General features: G+C 42.1%; 1 protein-coding gene across 3 annotated transcripts in view; it reads right to left on the bottom strand.

Annotated features, from left to right (window-relative positions):
• The window catches only part of KCNQ1 (potassium voltage-gated channel subfamily Q member 1), a 539776-nt gene that overhangs the window by 2481 nt on the left and 515069 nt on the right, over window positions 1-22226 (bottom strand). The gene's annotated exons all lie outside the window — the stretch shown is intronic.

Below are 22226 nucleotides of genomic sequence, written 5' to 3'. Positions count from 1 at the left end.
TGTTGGTTTGAGAGAGGCTTGTTAATATTCTAGCTAGGAATGTACAAGTGCTAGAGGAATCAGGTTCTTAAAGAGCAAGATCCACATGTCAAAAGGGAACTGGGAAGCAGAACTTAGTGCTGAAGAGCATAATTAAAAGTGTTTTTTTTAAAAAGAGCATAAAGACAAACTTCTAAAATGTCTGTCTGTGCTAACTGCTTTAATATGCAAATTCCTGCTCTACTTGGAATTATCTTTTTGTCAGACACAACTTGTAACTGAAACTTGTATTGTGTTCTTTGGGCCAAATTCCCAATGGCATAACAACCCCTTGATGTGACCCCAGGCCACAAAATGCCAAGCAGTCCCCTGCCTGAGGGGAAATCCCTGCTGGTGCAAATGCATGGTAGCCAGGTCCTACGTCTGTGCCCACTCCCAGTCCAACTTAGTAGGTTTATTGGGGTGGTAGAGAGGGGGGTGCACAGGGTGTTGTGGAACTCTGTTTTGACAAACCAATCCTCCATTGGCATTGGGTCCATTAAAGGCTCTTTGTCAATGGTGCATTTTAGAGCAGCCCCGTAGCTGCTCTAGTTTGCACTGGGGCCAGGGCTAACCTCAGAATCAGGGAGAAATAACTAGCTCCCTACTGCCCCTTCCCACCCCACCTCATAGCTCCACTGTACATAAATTTCTTCTACTTTTATTTCAAAAAATATTTAAAAAAGAGAATCTGCTGTTTCAAGAAATATAATGGCTGGCCCATGCCAGGTGACTTGGACTCGCAGGGCTCGGGCTAGGAGGCTGTTTATTTGTGATGTAGACATTTGGGCTCAAAGTGAAGCCCGGTCTCTAGGACTCTGCAAGGTGAAAGGATCCCTTAAACAGGAAGTCCCTTAAACAGCCCCTTATCCCAAGCCCCATGATTGCGAGTCAGCTGGCATGGGCTGGCCGCAGGTGTCTAATTGCAGTACAGACGTACCCTCACAGAGCTACAATTTGAGAGTCTGGTTTCCCCCTTTCTTCAGTGAGAAAGTAATCTGTAGCAACCCTTTACATGGATAAAATACTTTCCCCTCTATTTCACATCAGCTGTGCTGGCTGTGCATTGAGGGGGCAGATTCAAAGCTACACCCACCCCCTGCCCACCTACATAAGCAGCAGAGTAATAGTCCTATAGAGGCTGCTGTTCTGCAACACAAGTAGCCTGCTTAGGGCAGCAAGAAACAAACCACAATATTGCCCTATTTGGATCCAGAGATCATAGCAGTCCTAAGATACTAAGAAGAGATACAATTATACACAAAAAGATGTAGCAGATTTTAGAAAAAGAAAAGAAAAAAATAACTTGATGAATGATGACAGAAAAATTATTGCTCAGAATATCTGCTGGAAAGTAGTGAAAGGTATTTAAACCAGCACACGGTGAAGCAATCTATGTATGTCTGGCTATCATCCAAGTAGCAAACAGGATGGTAAACGACAATAAGACTGAGTAAAACACCAATATACCTGGATAATTTCAAAAGACGCTACAATGTTTTTCCACTGTAGAGAAAGTGCTGTTTTTAATCAAATGCTTTGTACAACGAGTGGGGAAGCAGATATAGAAAATTCAAAAATATGAGGTGCCAGGGATTTATACTTTGCAGCTGTTTTTGAAAACATTAGTCAATGCATCCTAGCTGGTACAGAAAACACTGGAAAGACTGGATGGAAATGGCAGTTGAAAGATGAGATCCTTAAAATGAAGAAGTTCAAGAACATATTATGAAAAACTTCTAGAAGGAAGCAGAGATGGAAAATGGTGGAGTTTTACTAAGCTTTGGTTTCAATCTATTAAACACTGGTACATTCCCTCAGAGAAAGGTGTATCTTCTCCGAAATGCATCCATTGTGGACGGTCCATTGAGGATGCTTCAGGGCATGATAGAAAGCACAGAGTTGGCGTGCATAATATCTCAATCCCGCATCCCCCACTGCCTGAATATCACTTGTAGGATATTTCTATCACTTTCCCTGGCCCATTTGATTAAACTTTGAAGAAGTCATCACCGAAAGCTACAGTCTAATAGCCGTCTTAAGATGCTAAGGGATAACTATTTCTATAAACAGAAATGTCATTTACTTAAGTATCCTAATTTCTGAGAACTGTGCACAGACTTCTCTCTCTCTCTTCTCCCCCATACTCCCTCTCCTCAAACAGGGATCTCAACAGAGGAAACTCTGATCAAAAATGTACAGAACAGTATAGATTCATAGAATATCAGAGTTGGAAGGGACCTCAGGAGGTCATCTAGTCCAACCCCCTGCTCAAAGCAGGACCAATCCCCAGTTGTGCTCCAGAACCCTAAATGGCCCCCTCAAGGATTGAAATCACAACCCTGGGTTTAGCAGGCCAATGCTCAAACCACTGAGCTATCCCTCCCCCCTAAATTGATGGTGCTCTTGCAATGGTGAGCTATTCAGCACGACAGTGGATTGGACTGAGGTTCTTCAACAGCTGTGCATCCCAGGGATGAAGATACGGAAGAGTAAGTGAGATATGAATACCCTTGCTCGGAATCAATTCCTGGAGATAATTTTCTCTAAGGAACCAAGGTTAGCTGCTGCAGCTGTGCAGTGCAGGAGGCCCACAGAAGCAGAAGAAAGGCTAATTATTATTGAGCTGAGTCATATGAGATTAAAAATAAAGTCCTTACTCCATGCCCCTGCTTATCTGTGTAAGCCTTTAGAACCACAGGACAGAGTTTGTAAAATGAGGTGGGGCTAGTTGGTTTTATTTATTGGCCTTTAATCTGTTCTATTTTTAAATAAAGAAAAACTTTTCCTAAGTGAATTTAGTGCCCGTGAAGGGCTTGATCCAAAGCCCATTGAAGTCAATGGAAGTCTTTGGAAGTCATAACTTTCCACTGACTTCAGTGGGCTTTGGATCAGACTCATAAACAGCTGGGTTGACCGCTCCAGAGGCTAACCCCTTCCTTCAGATATTGCAGGGAATGGGGAGATTTAAGTTTTCCTGTGCTGCTTCACTCATGTGGCTCATCCCTGTCAACCTTTACCCTCTGTTGAGTCTGCCAATGGGTGTCTTCCATGAGGAACTTGGCTAAGACCAACAATATATTTCATGAAAGCTAAAGAACACCCATCAGAAGGTGAAAGTTTTGTGTTGCCATTAGCCTTTGATGTATTGGAACCAGCGGCCCTGTGGCGAAAGACTCACATGCTAGCTTTCCTCAGTCTTCCTGTTTTCATCCAAATATTAATCCATAATGTATCTCTGCAAACTACTATTCATTTGCTTCCGTCGAAGAGAATTGCACTAGTTACAAAACTATTACAGTGAAGTAGTAGGAATAGTGCCTTACTTATGAAACTGGATTTCAATACATTTAACATATCTTGTATAGAAATGTAAGATTTCCCCTTGAACCATACTTTCAAACACATTTACTTGATTAGAAATTAACTATGGTGCCAAAAAGTGTAATAAAACCAAAGCAAACAGAAAAACTGCTGATGTTAGTGTAATCTCAACTCCTCTGGACAACTCTGATCCTTTTACTTAAAACAGCAAACTGTGCTCGTAAAACTGAAAAATAACTCACACTGATTTTGTTTCTTTTATGTAAACACCAAAGAAAGTGCTATTGGCAGGCTTGAGTTTTATAGAAAAAGAATATGCAAAGTATATGTGATCAGATGCTCTATATGCAACTCATTTTCACTGTTTGTATGTTTGCATGCTGGGAGCAGGCAAGCAGTGGTTTGAAATCTTTTTTTGGAAATTACACACTGACATTAATCTGAAGTCACACACAGGAGTTTCTATGGATGAAAGCAGCATTCCCTCCCACAAGAATAAATGCCCTCTCCTTAAAAAAGTCGTGTGACCAAGATTCATAAATTGACTTCAATCAAGTTAAGCAGATTTATACCATTTTAGGATCTAGCTCATAGAAACAAATCTAAATCTTCATGAAGATACATTAAACTGAAATCGTACAATAATAGCTTTGCTCAAAGACTGATGGTTCAGAGAGCAAATCTGGGATCACTCATCATGAGCAAATGTTACAACTATATTTACTCTCTCACTCTGAAGAAGTTATAGGGGTGTGTGATTCACCATGAATCACAAGTACTCTTCACTATGAACCACAAGGTACTCTTATGGCATGTTTTCAGAAAAAGCTGTTTTGTTCTACATAGTCAGAAATAAAATGACATGCCACCTTTCAAAAAGGTACCAAAAAGCATTCCAGGAGGTGTTAGTGAACAAGACAGAAATTATTCTTGTTGGAGGGGTGGGGTGGGGGGAAGTCAAGAGTAATTTGTTTTAAAATTCAATAGACCTTTATACTCTTTGCATTTTAAAGATTCTGTAATTTTAAGCATCCATGACAAACTTACAGTCAAATTCAGAAAATGAATTATAACAATTAAGCAGATAATAGTCTAGTGTGAAAGCCTCACTCCCACTCTGGCTCCTTGACACCAGGTAAAAAGGTCGCAGTGACAAAAAGGAGGCTGTAATAGCCCCGGTTGCAGCCGGATGAGGATTCCCTGATGCAGCCACCATGGAAGGCTGCCTTCTGAGGAGCCAGCTGCAAACCCTGATGTAGGGAATGAGCTGGGGGAGCGGCTGGGGCAGGAGAAATGTGTGGGGGAGCAGTGCTGTCAGCTGTGGAGAGTTAGGGCAGTGCTGTGGCTCACAGGGATAACTTAGACAGCCCCCCAGGTTTCCTATATTATGCTAAGGGTCCTGGAACAGCTCAGGATCGGGAGGGTGAAAATGAATGAAAGCTGCTTTAGCTCCTCCTACCCTTTGCTCTGAGTTCTGTCTCTCTTAGAAGCAGAGCTTAGAATCACCCCTCAAGTTTTTATTTAAAGCAATTACTTTAGCAAAAAATTAAAGAGATCTTCCTCTGTAGAAGTTAGGACAAAAATGCTGGGGCATAATTATTTGTGTTCTTAACACAGTTGAATGATGCAACAGACACCTTGGATTGACACAGCAGAAATGTTCAGCACACACAGTATCTGCATAATGCTATTCAGTTAAATCTAGTGACTGCATTTGTGCTTAGAACAGGAACACAGGAAAAGTGTAAACAGACACACAGTAGTAGCAGAATGTAGGCTACACATTGCTAAATGAACACTTGGATCTTAATACCAAATATCCGATGGTTTCTAAAGACCAGCGTCCTGATTCTGCAACCCTTACTTATTTTGAGTAGTAATTATTTTGTGAGAATAGTCACTGAGGGCTTATCTACACCACGCAGTTTTTAGAGACAAGGCTGTGTTGACACAGCCTTGTCGCTAAAAGTCAGGGAGTGTAAACGCTCTTTTTTGGTACTTTGTTGGCACTTTTGCCAACAAAATACTTCCAGCCCCGTGAGCGGCGTTAGCTTTGTTGGGAGGAGAGTGCTTCTGCCGACAAAGCTGCGTTCACAAGTGTGTCGGCAAAACTTTTGTCTTTCGCGGGGGCGGGGGCGGGGGCGGGGGCGGGGGGGGGGGAGCTTTTTAAAGTACCCATGAAAGATAAAAGTTTTGTCTACAACTTCGCAGTGTAGACAAGCCCTGAGTTTAATGGGACTATAGATTACCCATGTAAGTACTAGTCAATGTGTTTAAGGGTTCTGGAAGAGGTCGGTAGGTCTTATACTCCCTTATGGCTTCCTATTGAAAAGTAGCTCACTGTTCTTTGTGTGCTGTATCTCACAGCCATGATTTACTCCTAATTCTTTGGTCCTCTGAAGAGAAACTCCACTTTTAGTTGCTCCTTGTGCTGTGTCACTGCAGAATCCTCTCTCCATTCTTCACTCAATACCAAATTCTGGAATAATCCAACATTTTCTCTGACAAAATCAAACTTTTCTGTTCACTTTGGGAATCACGCAATCATATTCAGATGGGCAAGATTCTCAATTGAAGGGAAGATCGCAACAGCAAGACTCACAGGATTCCTTAAATTAGTTTATGCAAGCACATGTGGAAAGGATCCTGCATCAAACTGTAAAGCTTTCTATACTGCCCTGTGGAAAAGGAATGGTATATCTGGAGCTAAACTTCCTTTTGCAAGCCATTGTTCTAACTGGCTAAATTATTTTGTGGTATCAGATGTCTAGTCTGTTACATATTTTATGTAGGTTTCTTGATAATACATGGAGAAGTTCCAGAGACCCAGTTCTCTAGTTCCTTTCTTATCTATTTCGCCGTTTGTAGTATCTGAGCACATAAAGAAGCTTGTGTTTAATTCTGCATTTGCTCCCATCCAAATGACAATGGAAACTTGGGTTTCCAGTACAGTTTTTTGGTTATATCAAGGGTAGGAAATGGAAAAGGAATAGAAATCTTGGTAGCACATTAATTTCATTCCTTCTATTCTACCTGTGGCAACTAGTGGTAGAAATCTGATTTGTTTAATGGTTTCAGTATTATTATAGAGGTTCTTATTGATCAGTTGTGGTTCCAAGACATCAGAAACCTTCTTTATTCCAGTTACAGGACTCAAGATTCCGGAGAATTGGTGCCCTCTTATCAGAGCTCCTGATTTAGATTTGTTTACTTTGTAGTCAGAGATTAGGTTGAATGCTTGCAGTAGGCTAACGCCAGTCACTGAGGCATTTATAGGAGAATATCATCTGCATGAAGAGAGATTTTCTTCTCCAGACCATCTATACTTTCCCCTGAGAGGAGTTGTCCAAAGAAGGGTGGTCTGTGTGGGGTGGGTGGGGGACCGGGGAAGTCAGACCAAAGCGGAAACCCTCTCCCTTGATACAACAAATCCTGGCCTTAGAAAAAGAAACACTTGAACATTTGAGCAAAAATTAGGAAGTTTTATGTGCTTTACGTAACATGTTTCTTTGCTAGTCAATAAAAATAATAGTCACCATAGCAACTGCCACATAAAAATGCTACCTTCGAAAAAGAAAGCACCTTCAGAAATAAAGACACTTGCTACATACCATGTTGTATTTTATAAAACTCACAAGGCCTAAAGAAAAGGAGTACTTGTGGCACCTTAGAGACTAACCAATTTATTTGAGCATGAGCTTTCGTGAGCTACAGCTCACTTCATCGGATGCATACTGTGGAAACTGCAGAAGACATTATATACAGAGACCATGAAACAATACCTCCTCCCACCCCACTCTCCTGCTGGTAATAGCTTATCTAAAGTGATCACTCTCCTTACAATGTGTATGATAATCAAGTTGGGCCATTTCCAGCACAAATTCAGGTTTTCTTACCCTCCGAAACCCCCCCCCCCACAACTCACTCTCCTGCTGGTAATAGCCCATCCAAAGTGATCACTCTCTTTAAAATGTGTATGATAATCAAGATGGGCCATTTCCAGCACAAATCCAGGTTTTCTCACCCCCCCACCCCCCCTCCAAAAACCACACATACAAACTCACTCTCCTGCTTGTAATAGCTTATCCAAAGTGACCACTCTCCTCACAATGTGTATGAAAATCAAGGTGGGCCATTTCCAGCACAAATCCAGGTTTTCTCACCCCCCCCACCCCCATACACACACAAACTCACTCTCCTGCTGGTAATAGCTCATCCAAAGTGACCACTCTCCCTACAATGTGCATGATAATCAAGGTGGGCCATTTCCAGCACAAATCCAGGTTTTCTCACCCCCCCACCCCACACAAACTCACTCTCCTGCTGGCAATAGCTCATCCAAACTGACCACTCTCCTTACAATGTGCATGATAATCAAGGTGCGCCATTTCGAGCATAAATCCAAGTTTAACCAGAACGTCGGGGGGGGGGGGGTAGAAAAAACAAGGGGAAATCAGGTAGCCTATTTCCTCTTGTTTTTTTCTATCCCCCCCCCTGACGTTCTGGTTAAACTTGGATTTATGCTGGAAATGGCCCACCTTGATTATCATGCACATTGTAAGGAGAGTGGTCAGTTTGGATGAGCTATTGCCAGCAGGAGAGTGAGTTTGTGTGTGTGTGTGGGGGGTGTGTGTGAGAAAACCTGTATTTTTGCTAGAAATGGCCCACCTTGATTATCATACACATTTTAAAGAGAGTGGTCACTTTGGATGGGCTATTACCAGCAGGAGAGTGAGTTTGTGTGGGGGGGAGGGCGGAGGGTGAGAAAACCTGGATTTGTGCTGGAAATGGCCCAACTTGATGATCACTTTAGATAAGCTATTACCAGCAGGAGAGTGGGGTGGGAGGAGGTATTGTTTCATGGTCTCTGTGTATATAATGTCTTCTGCAGTTTCCACAGTATGCATCCGATGAAGTGAGCTGTAGCTCACGAAAGCTCATGCTCAAATAAATTGGTTAGTCTCTAAAGTGCCACAAGTACTCCTTTTCTTTTTGTGAATACAGACTAATACGGCTGTTACTCTAAGGCCTAAAGGTAACCCTCCTGCACAAAGCTATCAGTGTCAATCTCTCCCTCACTTTGAGGATACTAACAGTTTTGTCAGTAAAGGGAGACTGGTGTTGCTCCAGTCTCGCTCCACAATTTTATAGCTCTAAAATAGGAACGCCTGAATGCAGGTTTTTTTTTTTATTAGTAACTGTTAAATCACTGCTACCAAGTCTCCATTAATCAGTGCATGACAACGTGTGTTTTTAAGTGTGCAATGGTGACTGTGGAGTGGAAAGAAACTTCCAACTCACCAGGTGTGGATCAGAGCTCAAACACAACTTGGATTACAGTGAGGTATTTTCTGTACATATAAGCCAAGCATTGGCTCTGGTTCCTAGGGACTTATCTGGATAACAGGCTGAACTGCCGAGCTGTTAAAAAGGACTTGACTTGATACTATAAATTCCTCACGCACTCTAAGGAAATTAAGTTTTGTCACATACTTTTCTTAACTTTGGCACAAAGTTAACAAATTGATAAACCAGTTTCTGAAAACCAACACCCGATTTTCTTGGATGGTACCACACACTATATCAAACACCAACATCTGGCCATTTGATTAATGGCTGTAGGGCTCTTAGCATTTTAAAATAATGTTTTCTTGACCACTGTTCAGCTTCTCCAGTAAAATCTTTAAGGCTCCTGATATTCAAGCTACGGGTAAAGAGCAAATAGGGTAATATTTTAAAATGAGATGTTTAGCTTTATTAAAATTGAGGGAGGAGTAGGAAAAAGGAAATCTTAGTAAGATGGGTTTTAGTCATAAGAAAGGCTATTGAAAAATAAGAGTCACTGATTGTGATCTCACTTGCTAAAGCATAAATATATCTAAGGTACTTTACATGGTCCCCATCACCACAGTACTGGAGTGCTTCACAATCTTTAATGTGTTTATCCTCAACTCTTCTGTGAGGTAGGTAAGCACTGTCCTCTCCATTTTACACATGGGAAACTGAGGCACAGAGAGACTAAGTAAAAAGTTGCCCACAGTCACACAGGAAGTCTGTGGCAAAGCAGGGTCTTGAACCAAGGTCTCCCAGGGGTCCCCCAACCTAGGCTTATGCCCTAACCACAATTCCTACTCTCCCAAATGCTGAACTGAATGAAACCAATGGAGTTAGCCCTGTGTTTAGCACTGATATGATCTCTTACACTTACATTTCTTTACTAAATAAAAATGTCTCATAGCTTTGACCTTGCAGGTTTTATGTGAACTAAAATTACAACTGCTTGAGGCCTTTATTCAGAAACCCCAAGGGAAAAACAAACTCCACAAGTTTATGCTAAATAATCCAATTCTTATTTGTTACATAGTAGTAATTCAGCACAGTTTATTTAACATGGACAGATTTGTGCAATATTTTTGGGAGAGGATAGAGAGCTATTTTAATGCTATTTTTCAGAGAGCCATATGAGATTCCTCTTTAATTCAGCTACGTGACAAATAATAAAAGACTTGCTCTGACAAATTAAACACACAAAATCACTTTGAAAAAAAAAATTAAACGCTGCACCCTCAGAATCTGTGACTTGCATGGAAACCAGCACTGAACATGTGTAGCATGTTTGAATGACTGCACCTTTTAAACACTGATCTCTGCAATTTCCAGGAGGTAAATAACTCATCAGGAAAGCTAGAGGAATGACATGTGCTCTTCCCCATGATGCACAATCAGATAAAACACTTTATATAGTACGAGAATAAGGAATATTGTACAATGGAATAGAAGTCCTTCATAGACTATCTTTGATCCTTTCTGGCCACCCACACAAATTCATCTACACTCCTTTATGTGTGCATGTTTCTGACAATGGTTGGAATGGCAAGCACAACATGTAACTGTTAAAAGAGACTGTGATGCTGTACTATACATTCTTTATGGAAATATGCTTATGATATAGATATGGCATAACAGATATAGTTTATGCAAGATGTGTCATGTAAGGTATCATTGGAAAGGTTATGATTTACTGAATATGATTATCCAATTTGTATGCTTGTATCATTTCTGTATCTGACGTTAGGAATATTGACCATGTAGCTGTATTTCAGATGTGTTACTTTGGGTGACACCCACAACTAGCCCTTCAGGTACAACAATGAAAAGCTAGACAGGGCTGATGGCCCATCAGCAAAGACAATGGACTGTGAAAGAGTTTAGTCTTCCTGTGGACGCTCCACACAGCCCACGAGTAATGGCTGCTACGACCCTGCAGAGACATGTGACTGAGCCACCTAGTACTAGACCCCTCCACCTTGCCCACCACCCCCATGTTGGAATGCCAGTGTTTTTCCACTGGCAGACGAAGGGTTCCCGCCATACACAAAAGCTATAAAAGGCAGGGGATGGACATCATCATGGTTCTCCTCTGCCTCCCCGCCCAAAGAGACACGGGGAGACACCTGGAAGCAAGAACTGAACTGGGGGGAGAAGAGTTGAGCCCAGGCTGGAAGGATGTCTAGCCTGTGAGTAATAATTCCTGAAGTTTCAAGCTGCAGGCCAGTGCAGCTGGCTTTCAAGACTCTCTATAAGCTGCCTGTGACAATATTTAGGATGAGAAATTGCTATTTTTAGCCAATTTCTTTCGTGAATCAAGCTTAGTTTGTGTGTTTTGTTTTATTTGCTTAGTAATCTGCTTGTATCCCTTTGACCACTTAAAATCTGCCTTTCATAGTTAATAAAATTTGTTTTGTTTATTATTAAACCCAGTTTGTGCAACTTATAAATGGAGGGGACAAGAAGGTGTACATATTTCTCTTCACACTGAGGAAGAGGGCAAATTTTTATGAGCTTGTGCTGTGCAGATTTTTCTATACAGCGCAATACAATATACGTTTGGGTTTATCTCCCAAAAGTGGTGTGCATGCGAGTACAGGGTGAATCCTCTCACACAGAGCTGACTTCAGTCTGTGTCTGCAGCTGGGTGTGGCCCTACCTGTGTGTGTGTGCTGCAAGAGATCCTAATTCAGAAAAACAGGAAGAGGGAATCCAGGCTGGTGGAGCAGGAGAGGCTCAGTAAAACCCCATCAGGTTTTTAGTACATCAGTACATCAGGTATCATCAGGGTGGGTCCAACTGTCACAGAGATCTGCGAAGAAATCTGTCTTTTCGTATGTGTGTTTGTGGCTTCTTGATCATGTAGAAAAAAGGCCCCAAAGCCTGGATGACTCAAACTGGCAGGGCTATGGCATGACATATACAGAAGAGGAAAACGTGGTTAACTGAGATGGGATGTGATTTTTAATAAGGTTTAGTTTTATGTTTGGCTTTGTTAAGGATGTTATTAAGGATCTAAAAAATCTCTGTCTTTTGTTAATGACTGAGCAGTTCACATGTCTAGGTCATTTAAGAAGGGTTCCAACAAAACCAGGGAACAACTAATAGTCCGTAGAAACTTTTTTTTTCCTTTAAAGAAGATTCCTTTAAAACCTTCTTTATATGTTGTAAAAAAATAAAAATAAAAATTAGGGTTGTCAAGCGATTAAAAAAATTAATCTCGATTAATCGCACTGTTAAACAATAGAATGCCATTTATTTTAAATATTTTTGGATGTTTACTACATTTTCACATATATTCATTTCAATTACAACACAGAATACAAAGTGTGCAGTGCTCTCTTTATATTTATTTTTGATTACAAATATTTGCACTGTAAAAACAAAAAAAAAAAAGTATTCTTCAATTCACCTCTGTAGTGCAATCCACTGTAGTGCAATCTCTTCACCATGACAGTTGAACTTACAAATGTAGAATTATGTACAAAAAAACCCAGAAATCAAAAATAAAACAATGTGAAACTTTAGCGTCTACAAGCCCATTCAGTCCGACTTCTTGATCAGCCATTCACTCCAACAAACAAGGTTGGTTACAATTTGGAGGAGATAATGCTGCCTGTTTCTTGTTTACAATGTCATCTGAAAGTGAGAACAGGCGTTCACATGGCACTGTTGTAGCTGGCGTTGCAAGATATTTACATGCCAGATGCGCTAAAGATTCATATGTCCCCTTCATGCTTCAACCACCATTCCAGAGGACATGCTTCCATGCTGATGATGCGTTCTACTTGATAACGATCCAAAGTGGTGCGGACTGACCATGTTCATTTTCGTCATCTGAGTCAGACGCCACCAGCAAAAGGATGATTTTCTTTTTTGGTGATTTGGGTTCTGTAGTTTCCACATCAAAGTGTTGCTCTTTTAAGACTTCTAAAAGTCCACATCTCATCCCCTTTCAGATTTTGGACGGCACTTCAGATTCTTAAACCCTGGGTTGAGTACTGTAGCTATTTTTAGAAATCTCACATTGGTACCTTCTTTGCATTTTGTCAAAGTGTTCTGAAAATGAACATGCACTGGGTCATCATCTGAGTCTGCTATAACATGAAATATATGTAGAATGCGGGTAAAACAGATCAGGAGACATACTATTCTCCCCCCAAGGAGTACAGTCACAAAATTAATTGATGCATTATTTTTTTAACGAGCATCATCAGCATGGAAGCATGTCCTCTGGAATGGTGGCCGAAGCATGAATGGGCATATCTGGCACGTAAATACCTTGCAACGCTGGCTACAAAAGTGCCATGTGAATGTCACTTCTCACTTTCAGGTGATGTAAATAAGAAGCAGGCAGCAGTATCTCCTGTCAATGTAAACAAACTTGTTTGACTTAGTGATTGGCAGAATAAGAGGTGGGACTGAGTGGACTTGTAGGCACTAAAGTTTTACACTGTTTTGTTTTTGAGTGCAGTTATGTAACCAAAAAAAAAATCTGCATTTGCAAGTTACACTTTCATGATAAAGAGATTGCACTTCAGTACTTATATGAGGTGAATTGAAAAATACTATTTCTTTTGTTTATCATTTTTACAGTGCAAATATTTGTAATAAAAATAATAATATAAAGTGACCATTGTGCACTTTGTATTGTAATTGAAATCAACATCCAAAAATATTTAATAAATTTCAATTCATATTCTATTGTTATAAGTGCAATGAATTGCAAATAATTTTTTAAATCACGATTAATTTTTTGAGTTAATCGTGTGAGTTAACTGCGATGAATTAACAGCCCTAATAAAAATTTTAAAAGGTACAAACACATAATTTGCAGGTTGCTTTTATAAGAGTCTCTGAAAATATGACACAATGAAAATGATTTAACATATTGCAGCATCTTAATCATCTTTAAATTGAACTGATTCTAAGAGGAACCTGATGTGCTTTAGGAATTATTGCTCCCACCTATAGCTATTGCAAATGTGCAGAACCATTTTCAGACTAAAGTGATTTTACGCCCTAAAATGGTCCATAATTTCAAATCCATCCAACATCAGTGGGCTGATTTTTAAAGCTGAGCCCCTCACGCATTTATTTCTCAAGCATAGCCTCACAGACAGAACCACTTTGGTAGCCCAAGAAGATGGCAGTTTGCTTTTCCTCCCCAATTCCTATCAAGGAGGTGGGGGTTGGATTCACTCACGCAAATAGGAAGGGTACCCAAATGGGGCCAGCACTAAGAACTCCCTCTTGGCTACTGGTGGATCACATGTAGCCTCTCCATTGCATGCAAAGGGCTATTAAAGCTTCCTGCCCTAATAAAAGCAGAGGATTCAAAAGCTAGCACACAGCGCTCAGTATGAGGAATGGGGCTCTTTCACCACACAAGGGGTCCTCTTGGTCCAGAGAATCAGAAGAAGAAGGGGCTATCCTGTGCCAGAGATCTGTTCTCACAGTCACAGGAGAGGTAAAAGGAAGTGGTGTCCTGGCTCAGAAGAAACCCCCAATCAAAATGCCATCACAGCAGCAGAAGCCATCTGGGCTCCAAAAGTACCTTCTATCCAACTGAGAGCAAGCAAGATCAGAAGGTCTCCTGGTGTAAAGATCCCCCTTCTAATGAGCAGGTCAGTGGGACATTACTGGGGAAAGAGGGACAGTCATGGGAGGGTGAAATACATTTGGGACTGGGATTGCTAGAGTGAAAGTGATCTTGGGGGCGTTTTTATCAGGGATAGGAAGGGACTCAGGAGGCCAAAGGGATAAAAAGGATGAGAAGTGGATGAATGTAGGGACAAGCAAAGGACCAAAAGGCGGATATAAGAATGAGGACTGGGAGGTAAATGGAAGGAGGAGATGGGCATGATGGGGATCTGAGTACCAAGTGATATCAGTAAGCAGGAGAGGGATGGGAGAAACTCAGGAAAGAGAGAAGTGGTGGGGGAAAGAGAGCTGGAGGATTGGTGAGGACATTAAAGTTCTCCTTGGAATGAAAGAGACATGGGGAAGAATAAGGAATAGTGACAGGATAGCCAGGGTGGGAGAAGGAACAGAAATAATAAAAATGGGGAAAGAAAGCAGGTAGAAAAGTGAGAAGAAAAAAAAAACCAGAATGGAGAAAAGGGAAAATAAGAAAAACAGAGGACAGAAGGAGAAAAAGAAGGGAATTAAGGAATGGGAAATGGAAAGAAAAAGCAAGACTAAAATCAGTAGTAGGGTTAATAGGTTCCTATGTATCTGATGTATCCCTTCTGCAGAGATGAGGACTGCTGAGCATGCTGTGGCAATAAAAGGGCACAGCTCTGCACTGGGGAGGAGACAGGCATAGGTTGAACTGGCATAGGTTGGGGATCCTGATGAAAAACGGGTGGGAGAACCAGGAGACCTCAGGGACTGTGAAGACAATGCATCACCATGCACCAATGTAGGGCCCTGGCATAGAGATGCAAATATTGCAACCTTGCCTCACAGCATAATTCGGTAAAGCGGGTTGGAAAAATGGGCATTTCCTCACCTATTCCCCAAAAATTTAAAAGAAAGCTAACAAAAATGTGTTTTTGCTGACATTTAAATTTCAACTTTGTTGAAAAAGCTGGAAGTTGTCTGGTTTTGACAAAAAGTTGAAATTCCAATTTTTTGTGAAAACATTTGGCTTATCAAAAACCCAATTTTCTGTTGAAAAACAATTTAGACAGAATTTTTTGACTATCCCTAAACTGGAGTTTGGGGAGGGAATCCCTCTGACACCAGCCGATAACTGGTCTCACAGCCCCAAACAAATGCCCAAATGCTTACAAAGTTAATGGGCAATCAGAGGGTTACAACCATGCAATTAAAATTTGTGATTGAGTTTTGTTGTAGATAAATCAGACATGACTTAAAATACATGGAAATTCTCAGGCTAGGACACTGTCCCAAATCTGCAGTCTTTGGACTGAGTACAAGCCTCAAGATGCAGCCTACTCTACAGAGAAATTAAAAAAATCTCTGACCTTTGTAAACCCTTTCTTCTGACACACGTCATAACCAGAAGATTGAAAACAGATAGACTGTAGATAGAAAGTAGAGCTAGGATTTAAAGTGCTGCTTTTCTTGTTCATAAAGTTAGGGAATGTTAAAAGTATGGGATATTTAGTGGAACTTGTTCTTCTAAATTACTTAGATACTTTTGAAAACCCCACCTTTTGTCTACAGAGATATAGCAATTGTCATGCTGAAACAGACCAATGGTTCACTGAATGTAGTGTCCTGTTTCCAACAGTAGCCTTTATCAGATCCTACCAAGGAAGATAAAATTCCCCTCCACTGCCAATAGAAAATCTAGGATTTTTCTGTAATTTACTGTGACAGAATGTACCCCTGTATTCACACCCTACACACTATTGTAATAATCTTTGTACAAAGTATACCTTGTAAGGTATCATCTGAAAGCTCATAATTTGCTGATCGGTATCATCCTGATATGTATGTGAAGTTAAAAGATGGTGGTATGGTGGTGTTAACACATATTCCAAACTGAGATTAGCAGACAAGTCTGGCTCAAACAAAGGAATGTGTGCTCTGCTTAATTTGCATTTAAGCAGTAAACGGAGTCATTAAGCAGGAAGGGAAACAAAGGAAGCTCAAACAGGTGAGGAAAAAGTAGCAGGGAACATCCTTTCACATAGATTCTGTCTCCTGAATCTCAGCTGCAAATGTTTTTCAAGAAGGGCACTGACTCTATAAAAAGGAGGGACAAATACCCCAAAGCACCCCCGCCCCCAGCCCATCGCACTGATGGCACCTGAAGTGACAAAGGAAGCAATGATTGGGTACTGGGGGAAGGGGTCCGGACCTAAAAAGTTTGGTCAGTAAAATATGAAGGAATAGTCTCTCCTTGACCAATCACATCTTCCCTTCCAAATGTGGACCTTACCTTTAAAACTGAGAGATCATCATCTTTACGATAAGGGAATGACAACAAAACCACTACCAATTTATAGACAATATCATCTCACATCTACCAAGAGCCTTTAATTTCAAAGGTTTCAGAGTAACAGCCATGTTAGTCTGTATTCGCAAAAAGAAAAGGAGTACTTGTGGCACCTTAGAGACTAACAAATTTATTTGAGCATAAGCTTTCGTGAGCTACAGCTCACTCCACTGAATGCATCCGATGAAGTGAGGTGTAGCTTACGAAAGCTTATACTCAAATAAATTGGTTAGTCTCTAAGGTGCCACAAGTACTCCTTTTCTTTTTAATTTCAAAGTGCTTTACAAACTATACATCACTGAAAAACAGCTGTGCATAGGGTGACAGCCAGGGCTTGGCATAACAGGATGGGAGAAAGGAAATATTGGCCAGGGAAACTGGAAGACTCTTCTTTGAAGAAATGCACCACGGGACCCTCAGTGTCTACAGACAGCGAGTAGATTCTCAGTTTTTAAAGACCTGATTTGAATGACTGGCTCACAGCTAATTGCATGGAACTCAATGTAGATAGCTCTCATGAAGGGCAGAGTCAACCCTGCTGTGATTTAACACACATGTATAGGCACGTATATCTCTGAACGGGAAGGAATATACAATGACATTTATTTCCACTGGTTATGCATTGGCCCCTAATTCATGAGAGATGGAAAAAATAATAATTGATAGCATCTTCAAAGCGATGAAGTAACATTAACTAATTGATTCTCACACTGCCACTGTGAGGTAGCGGAGTATCATTATTCCTGTCTCAAAGACAAGAACATTTAGCAAAGCAGTTAATGGCATTTTCAGGAGTGCTGAGCACTCAACTCCCAGTGAACTACTCAAATGAGACCTTAAAAATAGGTCTTCTCTGTTCTGGGTTGACCTCAAAGATCCCAAGGGCACTTTCCATAGGAGCAGGGTGGGGAGTTATGCTCTGGTTTCCTTGGGCATTATTTCTGCTCCGCTGCCTGTATGCAAAGCATTATGCACTGGCTGTCACATTTGAATAGGAGTTGTGTGTGCTCAGCACAGGTGAGAAGTCATATTATAAATAACTAGCTCAAGGCCACAGAATCCGTCAGTGACAGAGGAAAGATTAGAATTTAGCAATTCGTGGTTCCCAGTCATATGCTCAGATCACTGGACCACATCTCTCTCACATGTCTTGCTGACTTTGGATATTAGACAGCAGCATTTTCCCAGTTGCTGCTTTCCATTGTGAATGTGGAACAGAGGAATAGGCAGATATTTTAGGGTTAAACAAGCAAAAGACTTGAATTAGAATAAAAAAACCTCCAAAAACTCCCCAACTTAAAAAAAAATTGACTTCTTTCCAAAGTGGACTGTTACGCTTCTTGCATCCTTGGCTCTTAGCCCAGTGTGATACTAGGACTATGACTAATAACCCCCTGCCTGAATACTGCTGATAATTTCACAGTTGAGTAGCTGTCCTGGTTCACCATAGCATGCACTGAAGTTGCCAAGATTTTATTAAAAAAAAACAAAGAATGAGATACACACTCACAGGTCCCTCGTGTTATAAATACATTTTTCAGTCAATGCATTTAGCTTCTATGCTGTTACAAGACATTTCCCACCCTACCCCCCAATAGTTATTTTTCAGATGCCTACAAAGACTGTGGTTCTCTCTTTCTGTCTCTGACGCATACACATTTCTTAATTCAAAACAGGTTTGAAACGGCTTCTATTTATTTTAAGCAAACATGCCATGTATCACATTGGGTTAGGTCAGCTTTGCTTATGTTATGTTTCACGCTTTGCCCAGATGAGCCAGCCATATTCCTTTTGAAAGAAGATAAAACCAGACTTGGTTTTCTAATTGGAGGGGAAGGTGAGGGAGACCGACATTTTGTGCATTGCATAAGAGGCCCCAAATCTGGCTTACAATGGAAACTCAGTTGCAACATTTACTATGATACCACCAGCACCACTCTATAAAACAAAATAAAACAGAGGGAAAAAAGAACAAACTAAGCTAATCAATAAGCAATTATTTTGTTGCACAAACACTCTCCAAAGCTTTAGACCAGGGATGGGCAAACTTTTTGGCCCGAGGGCCACATCGGGGTTGCAAAACTATATAGAGGGCTGGGTAGGGAAGGCTGTGCCCCTGAAACAGCCTGGCCCCTGCCCCCTCCCACTTCCCGCCCCATGACTGCCCCCCTCAGAACCGCCAACCCATCCAACCCCCTCTGCTCCTTGTCCCCTGACCACCCCCTCCAGGGACCCCCGCCCCTAACCATCCCCCGGGACCCCACCCCCTTATCCAACCGCTCCTTCTCCCTGTCCCTTGACTGCCCCGACCCCTATCATAGAATCATAGAATCATAGAATATCAGGGTTGGAAGGGACCCCAGAAGGTCATCTAGTCCAACCCCCTGCTCAAAGCAGGACCAATTCCCAGTTAAATCACGCCCACCCCCTGACAGCCTGCCTGGGACTCCCACCCCCTATCTAACGGCCCTCTGCTCTTCTTCCCCTGACCACCCTCTCCCAGGACTCCCCACCCCCAACTGCCCCCCAGGATCCCACCCCCTTATCCAACCCCCCCTGCTCCTTGTCCACTGACTGCCCCTCCGACTCCTATCCACACCCCCATCCCCTGACAGGCCCCCCAGGACTCCCACCCCATATCCAACCCCCCCTGCTCCCTGTCCCCTGATTGCCCTGACCCCTATCCACACTCCCGCCTCCTGACAGCCCCCCGGGACTCCCACTCCCACTCCCAACCCTCCCTGTTCCCCGTCCCCTGACTGCCCCTCCAGAACCTCTGCCCCATCCTACCACCCTCTGCTCCCTGACTGCCCCCTGGGACCTCCTGCCCCCTTGCCATGCTGCTCAGAGCAGCAGGAGTGCGCCACCTGGCCGGAGCCAGCTGCACTCCCTGCACTGCCCGGTAGGAGCAGTGGGCCAGAGCTGCGGGGGAGGAGCCGGGGGCGAGCCTCCCCAGCTGGGAGCTCAGGGGCCGAGTAGGATGGTCCCGCAGGCCGGATGTGGCTTGTGGGCCGTAGTTTGCCCACCTCTGCTTTAGACACTTTTTGCTTTCATAGATTCCTGGATTCCAAGGCCAGAAGGGACCACTGTGATCATCTGGTCTGACCTCCTGAATAACACAGGTCATAGAACTTCCCCACAATAATTCCTAGGCCATCCTTTAAAAAAATATCCAATCTTGATTTAAAAATTGCCAATGATGGCAACTCTTGATAAATTGTTCCAAGAGTGTGGCAGGGTGTACTTCCAATCTGGACCTTACAGTCAAAACAGCCTGGGTGCAACCAAGGAGCACCCTGCCTGTCCTGTGCCTGGGGAAAATATATAAACAAGAAAAGGAAGCTGAGCAAGAGAAAGTTCCTTAAGGGCTCCCTTAGGCTCCAGGACACTAGCCTGACCTGACCCTTAAAGACTTTGTTTTTAAGTTTGGCTGCTCTGACTCAAGGCTCTGAGGAAGGGCATTATGAATTGATTAAGCCGCTCCTTCTCTGACCTGAAGCCTAAGGGAAAGAGAGAGAGAGCCTGCCTACCTCTGAGAACAATAGGAGCGCTAGAAACTCTCGCAGAGTCTGTTTGATGACCTTTTTAAAGGGGACTTTTTTTTTTTTTTTTTTTTTTAACACTCCTTAGCTTCCCTCCCGCTTCTCAGATCTGGATCAGGGAGACACCCCTAATCTTCCAGTTCCCTTCTCACCTGCAGGAAATGTCATGGGTTGGAAGAAATGCATAGTGGACAAGATTTTCAAAAATGACTAGTGATTTTGAGTGCTTGGGGTGCTCAGCTTGAGACACCGTGAAGGGGCCTGGTTTTCAGAAAGTGTTGAGCTCCTGTTCTCAGGAAATCAGGACCCTTTAAGATGGCTCAAGTTGGACACCCAAAAATCACTAGCCACTTTTCACAGCTTTGGCTGCTGCCACTGTGATGGTAACAAAAGGGATAATACTCAGTTCTTTTCCATACATTTTGTCTGGCTGAACGTATGTCTTGAGGCTGAGGGTGGGTGACACCAAAATGCTGGGCAGAGGGAGAGGATGGGTGTTATGTAGCATGGGAGCAAGTGCTGCTGGTACAGGATGAGAGGGAGAGGACTGGATCTCCCGGTGTGGAACCCTGACCCTATAGTTGGGGGGAAAGGGCTGCGAGGATAAATCCATTAAATATTTGTAAGGTGCACTGAGTTCTCTGCGTGGGAGGTGCTCTAGGAGTACAGAGTATAATCATTAGATTATTGTGGGAGGGAAAGACCATTGACTTTTAACATTTCCTTTTCAGCATAAAACATCAAGGATGACTTCAGTTAGTTTTTCAAAAAGACTTTCTGCCAGTTCATTTTTTAGCATCTGTGATCTACTCATTATTTGCAATTTGATAGTTATTAAATGGGTAAAAAAGACAAAAGCTCTTTTATACCTTAAATCACCACACAAAATTAATAACCATACGATGACTTCTGAGCAATCAAAAGAGAGAGAGAAAGAAAAAAGCAATTAGAATAACAGCTAGTTTTGAGATTCCCTGAGGGGCACTGGTGATTAAACTAACACCAACATAGAATCTGTGTTTGATGTGGTCACAAATTTGTTTTCAAAAGAAAATTTTTGAAAAGGGTTCTTTCAAGAGAAATTTTTGCAGAGCAAGCTCAGCGACATAATTGGACCAGAAATACTTTGATAAATATTATGACAATGAAGAGGTCATTTATGAGCTGGTGGCATAGGAAGGTTAGCAATCCCAGTGACAAAGTGACAAGCACACACTCCTTTTGAACACACACAAATTGCATGGTACGTAAAGAGGCTGCCTGTATTCTTTTCTACTGCATTCACTTTTACAAACAAACAGATGCAAGACAAAAAACTGCAGTGGGAAATCTCAGTGCAATGAAAGGAAACCACATAGAATTCCAAAGGCACATTTTTTCTTACCAGGGGCTTGCACAAAGTTCAGAGGAGAAATTTGTGATAAAATGTCTGAAAGCAAGGTCTACTCCACTGCCTCCTAACTGCTAACACCTTTAATGAAATGGTATTGCTGGAAGTACTACCTCCAGAAGGCTCCAGATCTGAAAACAATGGCCTCATTTTTCAGATGTTCTGAGTCCCACAACCCACTGAAGTCAATGGGAGATGCAGGTGCTCAACACCTTTGAAATTCTGGCCATCACAGTTACTTGCTGGACATTTCAAGTGGCATCATGGCTGAGGCAGGTAAGACCAGGGCCAGGAAGCAGCCAGCCAGTGAGATGGACTGAACACATCAGTCAGTGAGCACCCCTGTGTCTGGAAGCAGCAGAATCATTCTGATGGACTCTCTCAGGGGAGACACAGAGAAACTTATGCAAAGCAGTAGAAAAGTTACAACAGAGGCAGTGGATTGTCTACTGAGGAGAGTTTTTGAGCCCATTTCCCTGACACATGCAAAGACATTAGATTAGCCACACCAGCAGTCAGTCACAAAAGCAGTACTAAAATTTACTTGTGGAATTTGGGTTGAATAACAACAATAATAATAAAAAATTGCAGGGTTGCCAATCCTCATGAACTTATCATGAGTATCATGATACTATACTTCCCCCCCTCTCAA

The sequence above is a fragment of the Lepidochelys kempii genome, chromosome 6, assembly GCF_965140285.1.
Source record: "Lepidochelys kempii isolate rLepKem1 chromosome 6, rLepKem1.hap1, whole genome shotgun sequence".
NCBI classification, from domain to species: domain Eukaryota; kingdom Metazoa; phylum Chordata; order Testudines; family Cheloniidae; genus Lepidochelys; species Lepidochelys kempii.
This window is presented reverse-complemented; position numbering and strand designations above follow the sequence as displayed.